The sequence below is a fragment of the Xenopus tropicalis genome, chromosome 3, assembly GCF_000004195.4.
Source record: "Xenopus tropicalis strain Nigerian chromosome 3, UCB_Xtro_10.0, whole genome shotgun sequence".
NCBI classification, from domain to species: Eukaryota; Metazoa; Chordata; class Amphibia; order Anura; family Pipidae; genus Xenopus; species Xenopus tropicalis.
In genome coordinates, this window is record NC_030679.2 from 2197835 (window position 1) to 2210965 (window position 13131).

Genomic DNA, 13131 nt, shown 5'->3' on the forward strand with positions numbered 1-13131 from the left:
GAATCATTTAACCATTAAATAAACCCAATAGGGCTGTTCTGCCCCCAATAAGGGGTAATTATATCTTAGTTGGGATCAAGTACAGGTACTGTTTTATTATTACAGGGAAAAGGGAATCATTTAACCATTAAATAAACCCAATAGGGCTGTTCTGCCCCCAATAAGGGGTAATTATATCTTAGTTGGGATCAAGTACAGGTACTGTTTTATTATTACAGGGAAAAGGGAATCATTTAACCATTAAATAAACCCAATAGGGCTGTTCTGCCCCAATAAGGGGTAATTATATCTTAGTTGGGATCAAGTACAGGTACTGTTTTATTAATACAGAGAAAAAGGAAAACATTTTTAAAATTTAGAATTATTTGCTTATAATGGAGTCTATGGGAGACGGCCTTTCAGTAATTCGGAACTTTCTGGATAATGGGTTAATGTACTGTTGCCCTGAACTGGTAAAAGCTGTGTGTTTGCCTCAGAAAGACTGCCATAGTTTATATATAAACAAAGCTGCTGTGTAGCCATGGGGGCAGCCATTCAAGCTGGAAAAACAGGAGAAAAGGCACAGGTTACGTAGCAGATAACAGATATTCTCTGTAGAATTCAATGGGAATCTAGAAAGCTTATTTGTTATTTGCTATGTAACCTGTGCTTTTCTTTCCAGCTTGAATGGCTGCCCCCGGGGCTACACAGCAGCTTTGTTTATATAAACTATAGTAGTCTTTCTGAAGCAAACACAAACTTTTACCTTTGCAGGGCTTTGCTACACTTTACATTTTTGGTCTTACTGTCCCTTTAAGTCTTTCAGGGCTCAGTGTCCTTCTATGGAAAGTGGTGGCAGTTCAGTTCCCACCCAGCCAAGCTGGTAGCCTATTGGTCTGTGTGTGGGTCCTGCCAAGTTCTAGGGTTGCCACCTCACCCCTTTAATACTGGCCACATATTGAATCCACATGTTGCATGGCTAATTAGCAATTCATATAGATGCATGCTGCATGGCTGTACATGAACCAGTTCAGTCTGCAGCATGCATCTCAATGATTTGTTAATTAGCCATGCAAGGCGTGGATTCAATATGTGGCCGGTATTAAAGAGTGGTCAGGGCTTTATTTGGCCGCATCTAATTGTGAGCGGTGCCCTTTAAACATATAGTTGATGGCTGCAGGGAATTATAATCCATCCTGCTATACGGCTAAGGGGGAGGCTGGTGTGTGTGACCTTCACTTTCAGCCACTAATCTCAGGTCACAGGCCTGATAAATCCCAACGGCATCCGCCAAACAGCGAATGGGGCATGAGAAGGATGTGAGGGATTTGAGAGTCAGTTCAGCAAAAGCCCCGGAGCCTTGAGATTCAGTTGGATTTCCTAATGAAACAATAAGCAGCACAAGGTTTTAGACAACAACACTCCACAGAAACTGCTCTAACCCGACTAACAAATGACCTCCTTTCGGCTAAAGCCAAAAAACACTACTCGCTACTAATACTTCTCGATCTCTCTGCTGCTTTTGACACTGTGGATCACCCTCTTCTCCTCAAGACTCTCCGCTCTCTTGGCCTTCGTGACACTGCCTTATCCTGATTTTCATCTTATCTCTCAGATCGATCCTTCAGTGTCTCTTACAATGGGGAATCATCTTCTCCCCTGCCTCTTTCTGTCGGGGTTCCCCAAGGCTCTGTCCTGGGCCCCTTACTATTTTCTCTCTATACCTCCTCACTTGGCAAACTAATCAGTTCTTTTGGCTGTCAGTACCACCTCTATGCTGACGATACTCAGATCTATCTTTCCTCTCCTGATCTCAACCCAGAGCTTCTAACTCGCGTCTCTTCCTGCCTGTCCGCTATCTCCACTTGGATGTCCCAACGTTACCTGAAATTAAACCTCTCTAAAACTGAACTGGTTCTCTTTCCCCCATCCAACGCCCACATTGTTCCCGAGGTATCTATAACGGTTAACAATTCTACCATCACCCCATCTTCCCAGGCCCGGTGCCTCGGGGTTATCCTTGATTCTGCCCTGTCCTTCACCCCTCATATCCAATCACTTATCAAATCATGTCACTTTCACCTAAGAAATATCTCCAAAATCCGATCATTTATCACCCAAGATGCTGCCAAAATTCTTATTCACTCTCTTATAATATCTCGCCTGGACTACTGTAACTCCCTATTAATTGGCCTTCCCCTCCAAAGACTGTCCCCTCTCCAGTCCATAATGAATACTGCTGCCAGGCTCATACACCTCTCCAACCGCTCCTCCTCTGCCATGCCGCTCTGCCAATCCCTGCACTGGCTTCCCCTACCATCCAGGATAAAATTCAAGCTATTGACCCTCACATTTAAAGCAGTCCATAACTCTGCCCCACCCTACATCTCTGAACTCATCTCTAGGTACCATCCAACCCGCTTGTTACGCTCCTCTACTGACCTGCTCCTCAACTCCTCTCTCATTCCCTCCTCACACGCTCGCATTCAAGACTTTGCAAGGGCTGCCCCCCTTCTCTGGAATTCGCTCCCACAAACTGTCAGACTTTCTCCCAATCTCTCTGCCTTCAAGAAATCTCTAAAAACACATTTATTTAGAGAGGCTTACCCTAATCTAGTTTAGCAATACCCTGTGCCCCACCTCTCACAACTCTGGTCATGCCCATTCCCACACCTTGTGTCTCAGCCCTTTCTCCTTGTAGATTGTAAGCTCTTTTGGGCAGGGCCCTCTTCACCTCTTGTATCGGTTATTGATTGCTTTATATGTTACTCTGTATGTCCAATGTATGTAACCCACTTATTGTACAGCGCTGCGGAATATGTTGGCGCTTTATAAATAAATGTTAATGTAATGTAATGTAAGGTCAGGTACCCATCCCTGGGAGGGAAATGCACGAGCACCATGGTACTACTCCTCCTCCTCCTCCTTCTATTGTATAATTAAAGTCACAAACTCACCTCTGGGTTGGATCTTGGAGGCTTGTAGAACTCTAAATTTGGATGCAGGGCCGGAATATTCTTGTGCGCCAGAGCTTTGCCGAGCTCACTCCAACTACTGTATCCTGGCAATAATGCTGGGCATTGGCTTAACTACTAAGAGAGTAAGGGGTGCTCTCCCCTTGCAATGCTAAGTAAGCTTTATCAGAACAGTCTACGTGAATACAGCCATAAGCATTCACAGAAACGCTGTGCTGAGTCCTCTATCAAAAAAAACAGGATTTCTTGTCAGGGGCGGGCCAAGCCGACCGGGCGCCCTAGGCAACCCGGTCGGCAAACTCCGCCCACCTCCCTGCCCCCCGAACGGCGCATGTGCGCCAATGCACAGGAGGAGGTGGGAGGGGCGTGGCGGTTAGTTCAGTCATTGCCTCCGCCGCTAATGACAAGCGGCGGAGGCAATGACAAAGTAGCGCTAGGGGTAGGCAGGAGAGGCTCCTGCCTGGCGCCCCTCCATCGTTGCACCCTAGGCAGCTGCCTCTTCTGCCTACCCCTAGTTCCGGCCCTGTTTCTTGACTCCTTGTTTGTAAACATGTTCTTCAGTAAATTCACTTTTGGTATGTTGTGTAGAGTGCCAGGGTCGGACTGGGGGGTGCAGGGCCCACCGGGGCTCCCGCCCCAGGGGCCCTGCAGGTGCCCCAGCCAGCCGTGTCCCCTACCCCCCCCAGGGGCCCCCCTAACCCCCCCGCAGGACCCCCACCTGACGTCCTCCCTGAGTGCGTATAAATTGAACGCGTCGGGGTGGAACAGTCAGAAGGGGGAGCGCCGGCAAAGGTCGGACTGGGCCACTAGGGCCAGGGCCCACCGGGATTTTTCCCGGTGTCCCGGCGGCCCAGTCCAACCCTGTAGAGTGCTATTCTGAACAATTTGCAATTGGTCTTCATTTTTTTATTATTTGTGACACTGTGACCTACTGTGTCCGTAAGTTACCCTCCCATCTAGATTGTAAGCTCTTCGGGGCAGGGACCTCCATCCTCTTGTGTCTTTGACTCTTAACTTATTGCAACTGTATCTTGTATTTATTTATTTGTATTTATTTATTTGTATTTATTGTTATACAGAGTATTTATCTATTATCTTAATAACCCCCTGTTTGTATTAATGTATTCTACTGTACAGCGCTGTGTACATAAGTAGCACTTTATAAATAAAGATATACATACATACATACATTTGTGTTTTTTGAATTATTTAGCTTTATATTCAGCAACTCTCCGTCTTGGCCTTTTAGCAGCAATAAGGTTGCTAGGGTCCAAACTAGCCTAGCAACCAGGCAGTGGTTGGAATGAGAAACTGGGATATGTATAGGAGTGGGTCTGAATAGAAAGATAGGTAATAAAAAGTAACAATGACAAAGGACTCCACACCTCACTGCGGACCCTGAAGGGGGTTATAAACCTAGTTATGCTATAGAAGTTGCCCAAAAACATAATTATAGATGCAATAAAACTCACTAATGAGAATTCTACTGACCAAAATGCAATAGAATTCACCACTAAGAATCCCGATTCCCAGCACTGTGTCGGCCATCTTGCTGGTACCTTACATATAGAGATAATGATGGCATTTTCCCCGTCATTATATGGCACAGGAATCAGACATGGGGATAAAGGGACAGACTTGTTCAGTGCTGGGAAACTGTGCTTATTGCTCCCAACCAGGGCCACCATCAGAAATCACGGGGCCCCTCACAAAAAAAATTTCTGGGCCCCCCTCCTCCCACACCCCCAATGGCCCCTCCCACACACCCCCATCAATACAAAAGACATAGAGACATTGGTAGCCAGGGGTTACGTTTTGCATTGGTGCCAGGGCAGGTACCCCCTAAATCATTGCTAGCCAGCCCAGGGCCCCCTAAAACATCAGTGGTCCTCCCCCAAATTACACATACCGCAGGGCACCCCCAGCATCCTCCGGCCCCCCCAAGCATCCTTCAGCTTCCCCAAGGGCCCCCCCCCAAGCATCCTTCATCTTCCACCAGGGCCCCCCCCAAGCATCCTTCATCTTCCACCAGGGCCCCCCCCCAAGCATCCTTCATCTTCCACCAGGGCCCCCCCCCAAGCATCCTTCATCTTCCACCAGGGCCCCCCCCCAAGCATCCTTCATCTTCCACCAGGGGCCCCCCCCAAGCATCCTGCATCTTCCACCAGGGCCCCCCCCAAAGCATCCTTCATCTTCCACCAGGGCCCCCCCCCCCAAAGCATCCTTCATCTTCCACCAGGGCCCCCCCCCCCCACCAAGCATCCTTCATCTTCCACCAGGGCCCCCCCCCCAAGCATCCTTCATCTTCCACCAGGGCCCCCCCCCCAAAGCATCCTTCATCTTCCACCGGGCCCCCCCCCAAGCATCCTTCATCTTCCACCAGGGCCCCCCCCCCAAGCATCCTTCATCTTCCACCAGGGCCCCCCCCCAAGCATCCTTCATCTTCCACCAGGGCCCCCCCCCCAAAGCATCCTTCATCTTCCACCAGGGCCCCCCCCCCCAAGCATCCTTCATCTTCCACCAGGGCCCCCCCCCCAAGCATCCTTCATCTTCCACCAGGGCCCCCCCCCCCAAGCATCCTTCATCTTCCACCAGGGCCCCCCCCCCAAAGCATCCTTCATCTTCCACCAGGGCACCCCCCCAAAGCATCCTTTATCTTCCACCAGGGCACCCCCCCAAAGCATCCTTCATCTTCCACCAGGGCCCCCCCTCAAAGCATCCTTCATCTTCCACCAGGGCCCCCCCCCCCAAAGCATCCTTCATCTTCCACCAGGGCATCCTTCATCTTCCACCAGGGCCCCCCCCTAAAGCATCCTTCATCTTCCACCAGGGCATCCTTCATCTTCCACCAGGGCACCCCCCCAAAGCATCCTTTATCTTCCACCAGGGCACCCCCCCAAAGCATCCTTCATCTTCCACCAGGGCCCCCCCTCAAAGCATCCTTCATCTTCCACCAGGGCCCCCCCCCCCCCAAAGCATCCTTCATCTTCCACCAGGGCATCCTTCATCTTCCACCAGGGCCCCCCCCCCAAAGCATCCTTCATCTTCCACCAGGGCCCCCCCCCCAAAGCATCCTTCATCTTCCACCAGGGCATCCTTCATCTTCCCCCAGGGCATCCTTCATCTTCCACCAGGGCCCCCCCCCAAAGCATCCTTCATCTTCCACCAGGGCCCCCCCCAAAGCATCCTTCTCTTCCACCAGGGCCCCCCCCCAAAGCATCCTTCATCTTCCACCAGGGCCCCCCCCCAAAGCATCCTTCAGCTTCCCCCAGGGCCCCAAGCACCTTCAATTTCATCCCAGCAGCGTCCTGCTCCCATGATGTCCTCCTCTCTGTGCCGCGGCTCCCAGCTGCTTCTGTGCTTTTCTAAGGTTGTGCTCTGTGCGTGTGACGTCAGTACGCACGGGCGCAACCTTATAAAAGCGAGGATGCAGCAGAGAGCCGCGGCACGTAGAGGAAGACGCAACTGAAGATTGGGCCCGGGCTTGATGAAAGGGGGCCCGGAAACTCTGGCGCGGCCGGGTCCCCTTTACAGCTAAAAATGCCCGGGCCCGGGATGGTCGTACCCCCTGTGCCCCCCTGATGGCGGCCCTGCTCCCAACTCCAATTGCAGGAACAGAGAACAGGGAGCCGGATTTACTCACATCAGCTGGGATTCTCATTGGGGGATTTTTTTTAATTTTGAGGGGTCGCTGGAGATTTGGGGAAAAGTTTTCAATACATTTCATTGAGCAATATTGCTTTAAGAATACAACTCCAATGTTTCTAGGCTACAGCTCCCAGCATGCCTCAGCCTTCATTATATATTGCATTATTCTGGGATTTGTAGTCCGGCACCAACTAAATACAGTTGGGTTGAGCAATGCAGTGCAGCAGGGTTTACAAGCCCTTTAGATTGGGTAATCCACCCAGCAGGTTGGGGCAAAGTCCTTTACTCAACATGATTTTAGGGACTACAATGCCTTTGGCAATGGGTGCAGCTATCAGGGAGTATTGGGAGGCAATAAGCAGTGGTTTATGGTGATTTATTGGCAGTTTCTTAAGCACTGATTAAACACCATGCTGGTCATGTACACACAGACCCAAGGCCTGAGCCCCTTGTTGCCCACTTTGGGCCTGTACATGGACCACTTCTGCCTACATCACTGGTGGGTGCAACTAGGGTCTGGTTTTGACCCAGACAGCCGCTCAGAAAGCTCTTTGCTACGGCCCATACGTATGAAGCTCAGCTTTAGATGCCCCGGTGTACCCGATTCCTGCATTTCTACCTACTGACCTAAGAGTCAGGCAACTTGTGGGATGAGTATATTCTCAGTAATGCATCAATTGTGTATATTCATAGGGTTTCTGTGACTGCCTGTGGCTATGTTTGTACAAGGTTTATATATATTTCTGTAGCTGCACCAGGTTCAGCCTGGGGATATGGAAAAGTGTGCCATTCCCAAACTGGCATCAACTGTTGCTTTGGAACCTTTTATTATATTCTTATTGATCCATGGAAATCGACCTTCCCATTCCCAGTTGCCCCATTGAAACAAAGCACCATCTAACAGTCTAGATCACGGTTGTGCAATTGGAGGCCTGTGGGCCAGATGTGGTCCCCCAGAATTTTTGGGCCCCTAGTCTGCTCAAAGGCTCCATGAACTTCATTGTATGAAGACATCATTTTATTTTAACCTGATCCTCGAATATACTACAGGTATAGGAGCCATTATCTAGAATGCTTGGGACAAAGGGTATTCCGGATAAGGGGTCTTTCTGTAATTTGGATCTTCGTACCTTAAGTCTACTAAATAATCAATAAAACATTAATTAAACCCAATAGGGCTGTTCTGCCCCCAATAAGGATTATTTATATCTTAGTTGGGATCAAGTACAGGTACTGTTTTATTATTACAGAGAAAAGGGAATCATTTAACCATTAAATAAACCCAATAGGGCTGTTCTGCCCCCAATAAGGGGTAATTATATCTTAGTTGGGATCAAGTACAGGTACTGTTTTATTATTACAGAGAAAAGGGAATCATTTAACCATTAAATAAACCCAATAGGGCTGTTCTGCCCCAATAAGGGGTAATTATATCTTAGTTGGGATCAAGTACAGGTACTGTTTTATTATTACAGAGAAAAGCGCTAAAGGTCACCAAATAAAAAGTTGCGGCTTTTGGATATTTGGCGACGATTCCGAATTCAACAATTTGCCATCTAAAACTAGTCGATATTATGTAGAAGTCAATGGCAGATGTACCTTCCCTGGAAGATCTTTCTGGGGGCTTGTTTATTAACACTGGTGCAAATTTGCCCCTGGGCAGTAACCCATAGCAACCAATTGGAGTTTGGATTATTCCAGTCACCTGCAGGTAGAACAATGAATGCAACAATTTGATTGGTTGCCATGAGTTACTGCCCATGGTTGATAGCTGAAACAGTGTCACAAGAAGCCTGCTGATTAAAAGACCTTGCAGGATAATTGGTCGCGACCGAAAAAAGTCTGGCCACCCCTGCCATAGGCAATCACTATTTGTTGGGCTGTTGGGCCTTTGTGTCCTTGAAATGCCAGGACCTATTTTTTACTCCAAGTCAGTACCTGGCTTCTGTCTATAACGCATAAATATATTACCTGGCATTGCCATTCCCTTACCTTTTCCCAAAATGCTTGCTCTCCAGATCGTCCAGTTATAAATAGCCAGGGCCGCCATCAGGGGGGCACAGTCGTCCCGGAGAATTCTACATTTAAGGGGGGCCCAGCCATGCTTCTGGATAATCAAATAAGGGCCCAGTCAACCTTAACATTGGGCATCTTAAATTTCATTGGTTGTCAGCGGCTAATCCGATTGGTTGTGCCCCGTGCGCAACCTTATAAAGGGCCTGTCTCTTGGAGGAGTCTGAAGTCACCGGAGCTGCCGCTGAAGGAGAAGAAGCCAAAGAACACCATCTTCGGAGGGCCCTGTCTTCGGGGCAATTGGGGCACTGTGTATGGGGGGGACTGGTTGGGGGCAGGCAAAGCCGACCAGGTTGCCTAGGGCGCCCGACACTGGGGGTAAGTACACTGGCACACTGTTGCCTCATTCATTTGAATAGTTCTGCCCCATGTTATTCAGGTTGGGCAGAAGATATTTGTGCACCTCAATTTTAAAACGCTCCCACAGATTTTTAACTGGAAAGAGATCAGGGCTGTATTTAGTTCTGGTGCTGCCTTACCCACTGGACCTCTCCCCTACCCATACCCCTACCCCTGCTGTTCAGAGCAGTAAAGTTTGCCCATGGGCCAGTTGTTGAACAGAGGGAAGCCCTCATTCACCTTCAGTTCTGGCACCAAATTGAGGATGGGGGTACATTTTTTCTAAACTGTTTCTTTCTATATAGGAACCATTGTATTTTGCACTGTTTTTTAAAACCTTGGCTGAAAAGGTTTCTCTTAATTGACTTTCCTGACACCCAATAAATAGTGACTTTCTTTGGCACCTTACAGCCCCACCTGGCATTCCCAGTACCCAGAGGCACAAACAGCCCCCCCAGCCCAATAAATAGTGACTGTCTGTGGCACCTTACAGCCCCCCTGGCATTCCCAGTACCCAGAGGAACAAACAGCCCCCCCAGCCCAATAAATAGTGACTGTCTGTGGCACCTTACAGCCCCCCTGGCATTCCCAGTACCCAGAGGCACAAACAGCCCCCCCAAGCCCAATAAATAGTGACTGTCTGTGGCACCTTACAGCCCCCCTGGCATTCCTCAGGGCAACATGTTCCCCCAACCCTTGGGTGTTGCTCTCAGTGACCCCCAACCAGTGTCTCAGGGCAACATGTTCCCCCCAACCCCTTGGGTGTTGCTCTCAGTGACCCCAACCAGTGTCTCAGGGCAACATGTTCCCCCCAACCCCTTGGGTGTTGCTCTCAGTGCCCCCAACCAGTGGCTCAGGGCAACATGTTCCCCCCAACCCCTTGGGTGTTGCTCTCAGTGCCCCCAACCGGTGGCTCAGGGCAACATGTTCCCCCCAACCCCTTGGGTGTTGCTCTCAGTGCCCCCAACCGGTGGTCTCAGGGCAACATGTTCCCCCAACCCCTTGGGTGTTGCTCTCAGTGCCCCCAACCGGTGGCTCAGGGCAACATGTTCCCCCCAACCCCTTGGATGTTGCTCTCAGTGCCCCCAACCAGTGGCTCAGGGCAACATGTTCCCCCCAACCCCTTGGATGTTGCTCTCAGTGCCCCCAACCAGTGGCTCAGGGCAACATGTTCCCCCCAACCCCTTGGGTGTTGCTCTCAGTGCCCCCAAACCAGGGAGTTATTGTTGAATTACTGACTTGGGGGCAAGTTTTGGTTGAATAAAAACAAGATTTCCTACCAAATAAAGCCCCTGTAAGCTGATAGGCTGCATAGAGGCCCCTAATAGCCAATCACAGCCCTTATTTGGCTCCTCCATGAACTGTTATGGTGCTTGTGTTGCCCCCCAAGTCTTTCTACATGTGACTGTGGCTCCCCAGTAGGAAAGGTTGGGGCCCCCCTGCCCCATTGAAGGGGCTCCCACAATAAATGTGTTTGTTAATTGTGGCTCCGTGTTATATACGGTAAATTCCACGTAGGGAGAAGCGTCAGTACAGTCAGCAGGAGGGTCAGTGACCCCACAGGGAACATCGCGGCAGGAAGAACTGATCACAACATTATAAGGATTTACACCTGGGGGGGGGGGGGCACCACAGGATTCCTGGGGTTGGAACAGATCTCCCCAAACATATTGGGTGGGGATTGGTTTATTAGACTGAGACAACAGGAGACCTACTGGGTATTCACACTGAACCCCTTCCAACCCCATGGGGTTACTGGAGCCATTAGTCTGGCCTGATTCCCTGCAGGAACGTTCCCCATGTACCTGTATCTCTGCACTGGCTGAGGGGGGGGCGCCAGTCCGCTACAGAGGAGGGGGGGGCTGCCAGTCCGCTACAAGGGGGGGGGGGGGCTGCCAGTCCGCTACAGAGGGGGGGGGGGCTGCCAGTTCCGCTACAGAGGAGGGGGGGGCCAGTCCGCTACAGAGGAGGGGGGGGGGGGCGCCAGTCCGCTACAGAGGAGGGGGGGGGGGGCCAGTCCGCTACAAGAGGAGGGGGGGGGGGGCCAGTCCGCTTACAGAGGAGGGGGGGGGCGCCAGTCCGCTACAGAGGAGGGGGGGCGCCAGTCCGCTACAGAGGAGGGGGGGGGCCAGTCCGCTACAGAGGAGGGGGGGGCCAGTCCGCTACAGAGGAGGGGGGGGGGGCCAGTCCGCTACAGAGAGGGGGGGGGGCCAGTCCGCTACAGAGGAGGGGGGGGGCCAGTCCGCTACAGAGGAGGGGGGGGGCGCCAGTCCGCTACAGAGGAGGGGGGGGGGCGCCAGTCCGCTACAGAGGAGGGGGGGGGCCCAGTCCGCTACACGGAGGGGGGGCCCACCGCTACGGGGGGGGCGCCAGTCCGCTACAGGGGGGGCGGGGGGGGCCAGTCCGCTACAGGGGGGGCGGGGGAGGGAGCCAGTCCGCTACCTGCATATACAGCCTGATGGATTTATTACGCACATGTATATTGTATTCCTGCTCCATTGGCACGGGCAGTGCATTCATTGGGCTCCTGTAGGGGGGGTGGGATCATCTCATTTATTTATTATGCGTGACGTGTATTAATCATTTTAGCGCTTTTTTTCTTACTTATGGCGAGCGCAGTTTCCCCGGGGGCTACTTACAGGTTTTATTTATGTATTTAGCGGTTATATCCATTATAACTACCTGCCAGATACACAAACGTACACTCTCACGCGCTCATGGCGCAAACGCCCTCTGTGCATATACAGATGTTACTGTAACGCGCGGCTCGGCGGGGGTGTAGGGAAGGGTCCGGTTCAGTACATTTTGCTCCGGAAGAAGCGCAACGAACATGACGTGAAACGCGTCGGGCTGATGCGACTGTAACACCGCACTCCTGTGAGAGGCCCATTTGTACAGGATTTTACTTAAATAAATGGTGTCTCACTATTTGCGTCTCTTTTCTCTGGGCCAGGCCTAGAGCGCCACCATCACCCCCAGCTGTATATATACAGGAGATGGGGTTGCCACACTGCTTGCAGCACAGACCTGGCCGTACCCTGAGGGGGAAGAAGACAGAGGCGGCGCCACAGAGAAGTAGAAAAGTCAGACTGTATTGCTCTGTACAAATATACACAAATAGCGGCACATTAGGCCACTCCCATTTATATGCCTAGAAGTCGTTTTGCGTCCTCGCTCTGCGCCAATAAGGTCTCGCTGGCGTATTTCTGCAGCAGCTCCATCTTCTTCCTGCGAATGAGCGCCTCCTCGATCTGCAGGGGCAACACAGGGGGCAAATCAATGGGAGTAAAAGGGGTGAAAATACAATCGATATTCACAGAAATCCAACGGAATCGGAAATTGTCAATATGTTGAGAAACAAATTTTTTTTTAATGACATTTTGGGTCGGCCCGACCCACTGGGACTGAAAGTCACATGGCCAAAGAAGGGGTGTGGCTTTGCAGTTCTGGATATGCTATGGGTCACAGGTAAGTTGGGGTTGGTGGGGGGGGGGGGGGGGGGGAGATTGGCACTAAAACAAATTCTACTTGATTTTACTTCCCCTTTAACATGAGAACTATAGACTGCCTTGTACGGACAGGTTTAGGAGGAGGGGCTAAAGGTACAATCATTAGTACCAGGTACAGCCGAGAGTCACCTGATGGCAGACTGACAGGTTTAGGAGGAGGGGCTAAAGGTACAGTCTGCCATCAGGTGACTCTCGGCCGTACCTGGTACTAATGATTGACAGGTTTAGGAGGAGGGGATAAAGGTACAATCATTAGTACCAGGTACGGCCGAGAGTCACCTGATGGCAGACTGACAGGTTTAGGAGGAGGGGCTAAAGGTACAGTCTGCCATCAGGTGACTCTCGGCCGTACCTGGTACTAATGATTGACAGGTTTAGGAGGAGGGGATAAAGGTACAATCATTAGTACCAGGTACGGCCGAGTCACCTGATGGCAGACTGACAGGTTTTAGGAGGAGGGGCTAAAGGTACAGTCTGCCATCAGGTGACTCTCGGCCGTACCTGGTACTAATGATTGACAGGTTTAGGAGGAGGGGATAAAGGTACAATCATTAGTACCAGGTACGGCCGAGAGTCACCTGATGGCAGACTGTACCTTATCTCTCTCC

General features: G+C 50.9%; 1 long non-coding RNA gene across 1 annotated transcript; it reads left to right on the top strand.

Moving 5' to 3' along the window:
• Nucleotides 1-667: 667 nt before the first annotated feature.
• On the top strand, nucleotides 668-3044 carry LOC116409666. Its single transcript, XR_004221894.1, has 2 exons — nucleotides 668-1384; nucleotides 2842-3044. It is a non-coding gene; the product is annotated as an uncharacterized LOC116409666 (long non-coding RNA).
• Nucleotides 3045-13131: the final 10087 nt, after the last annotated feature.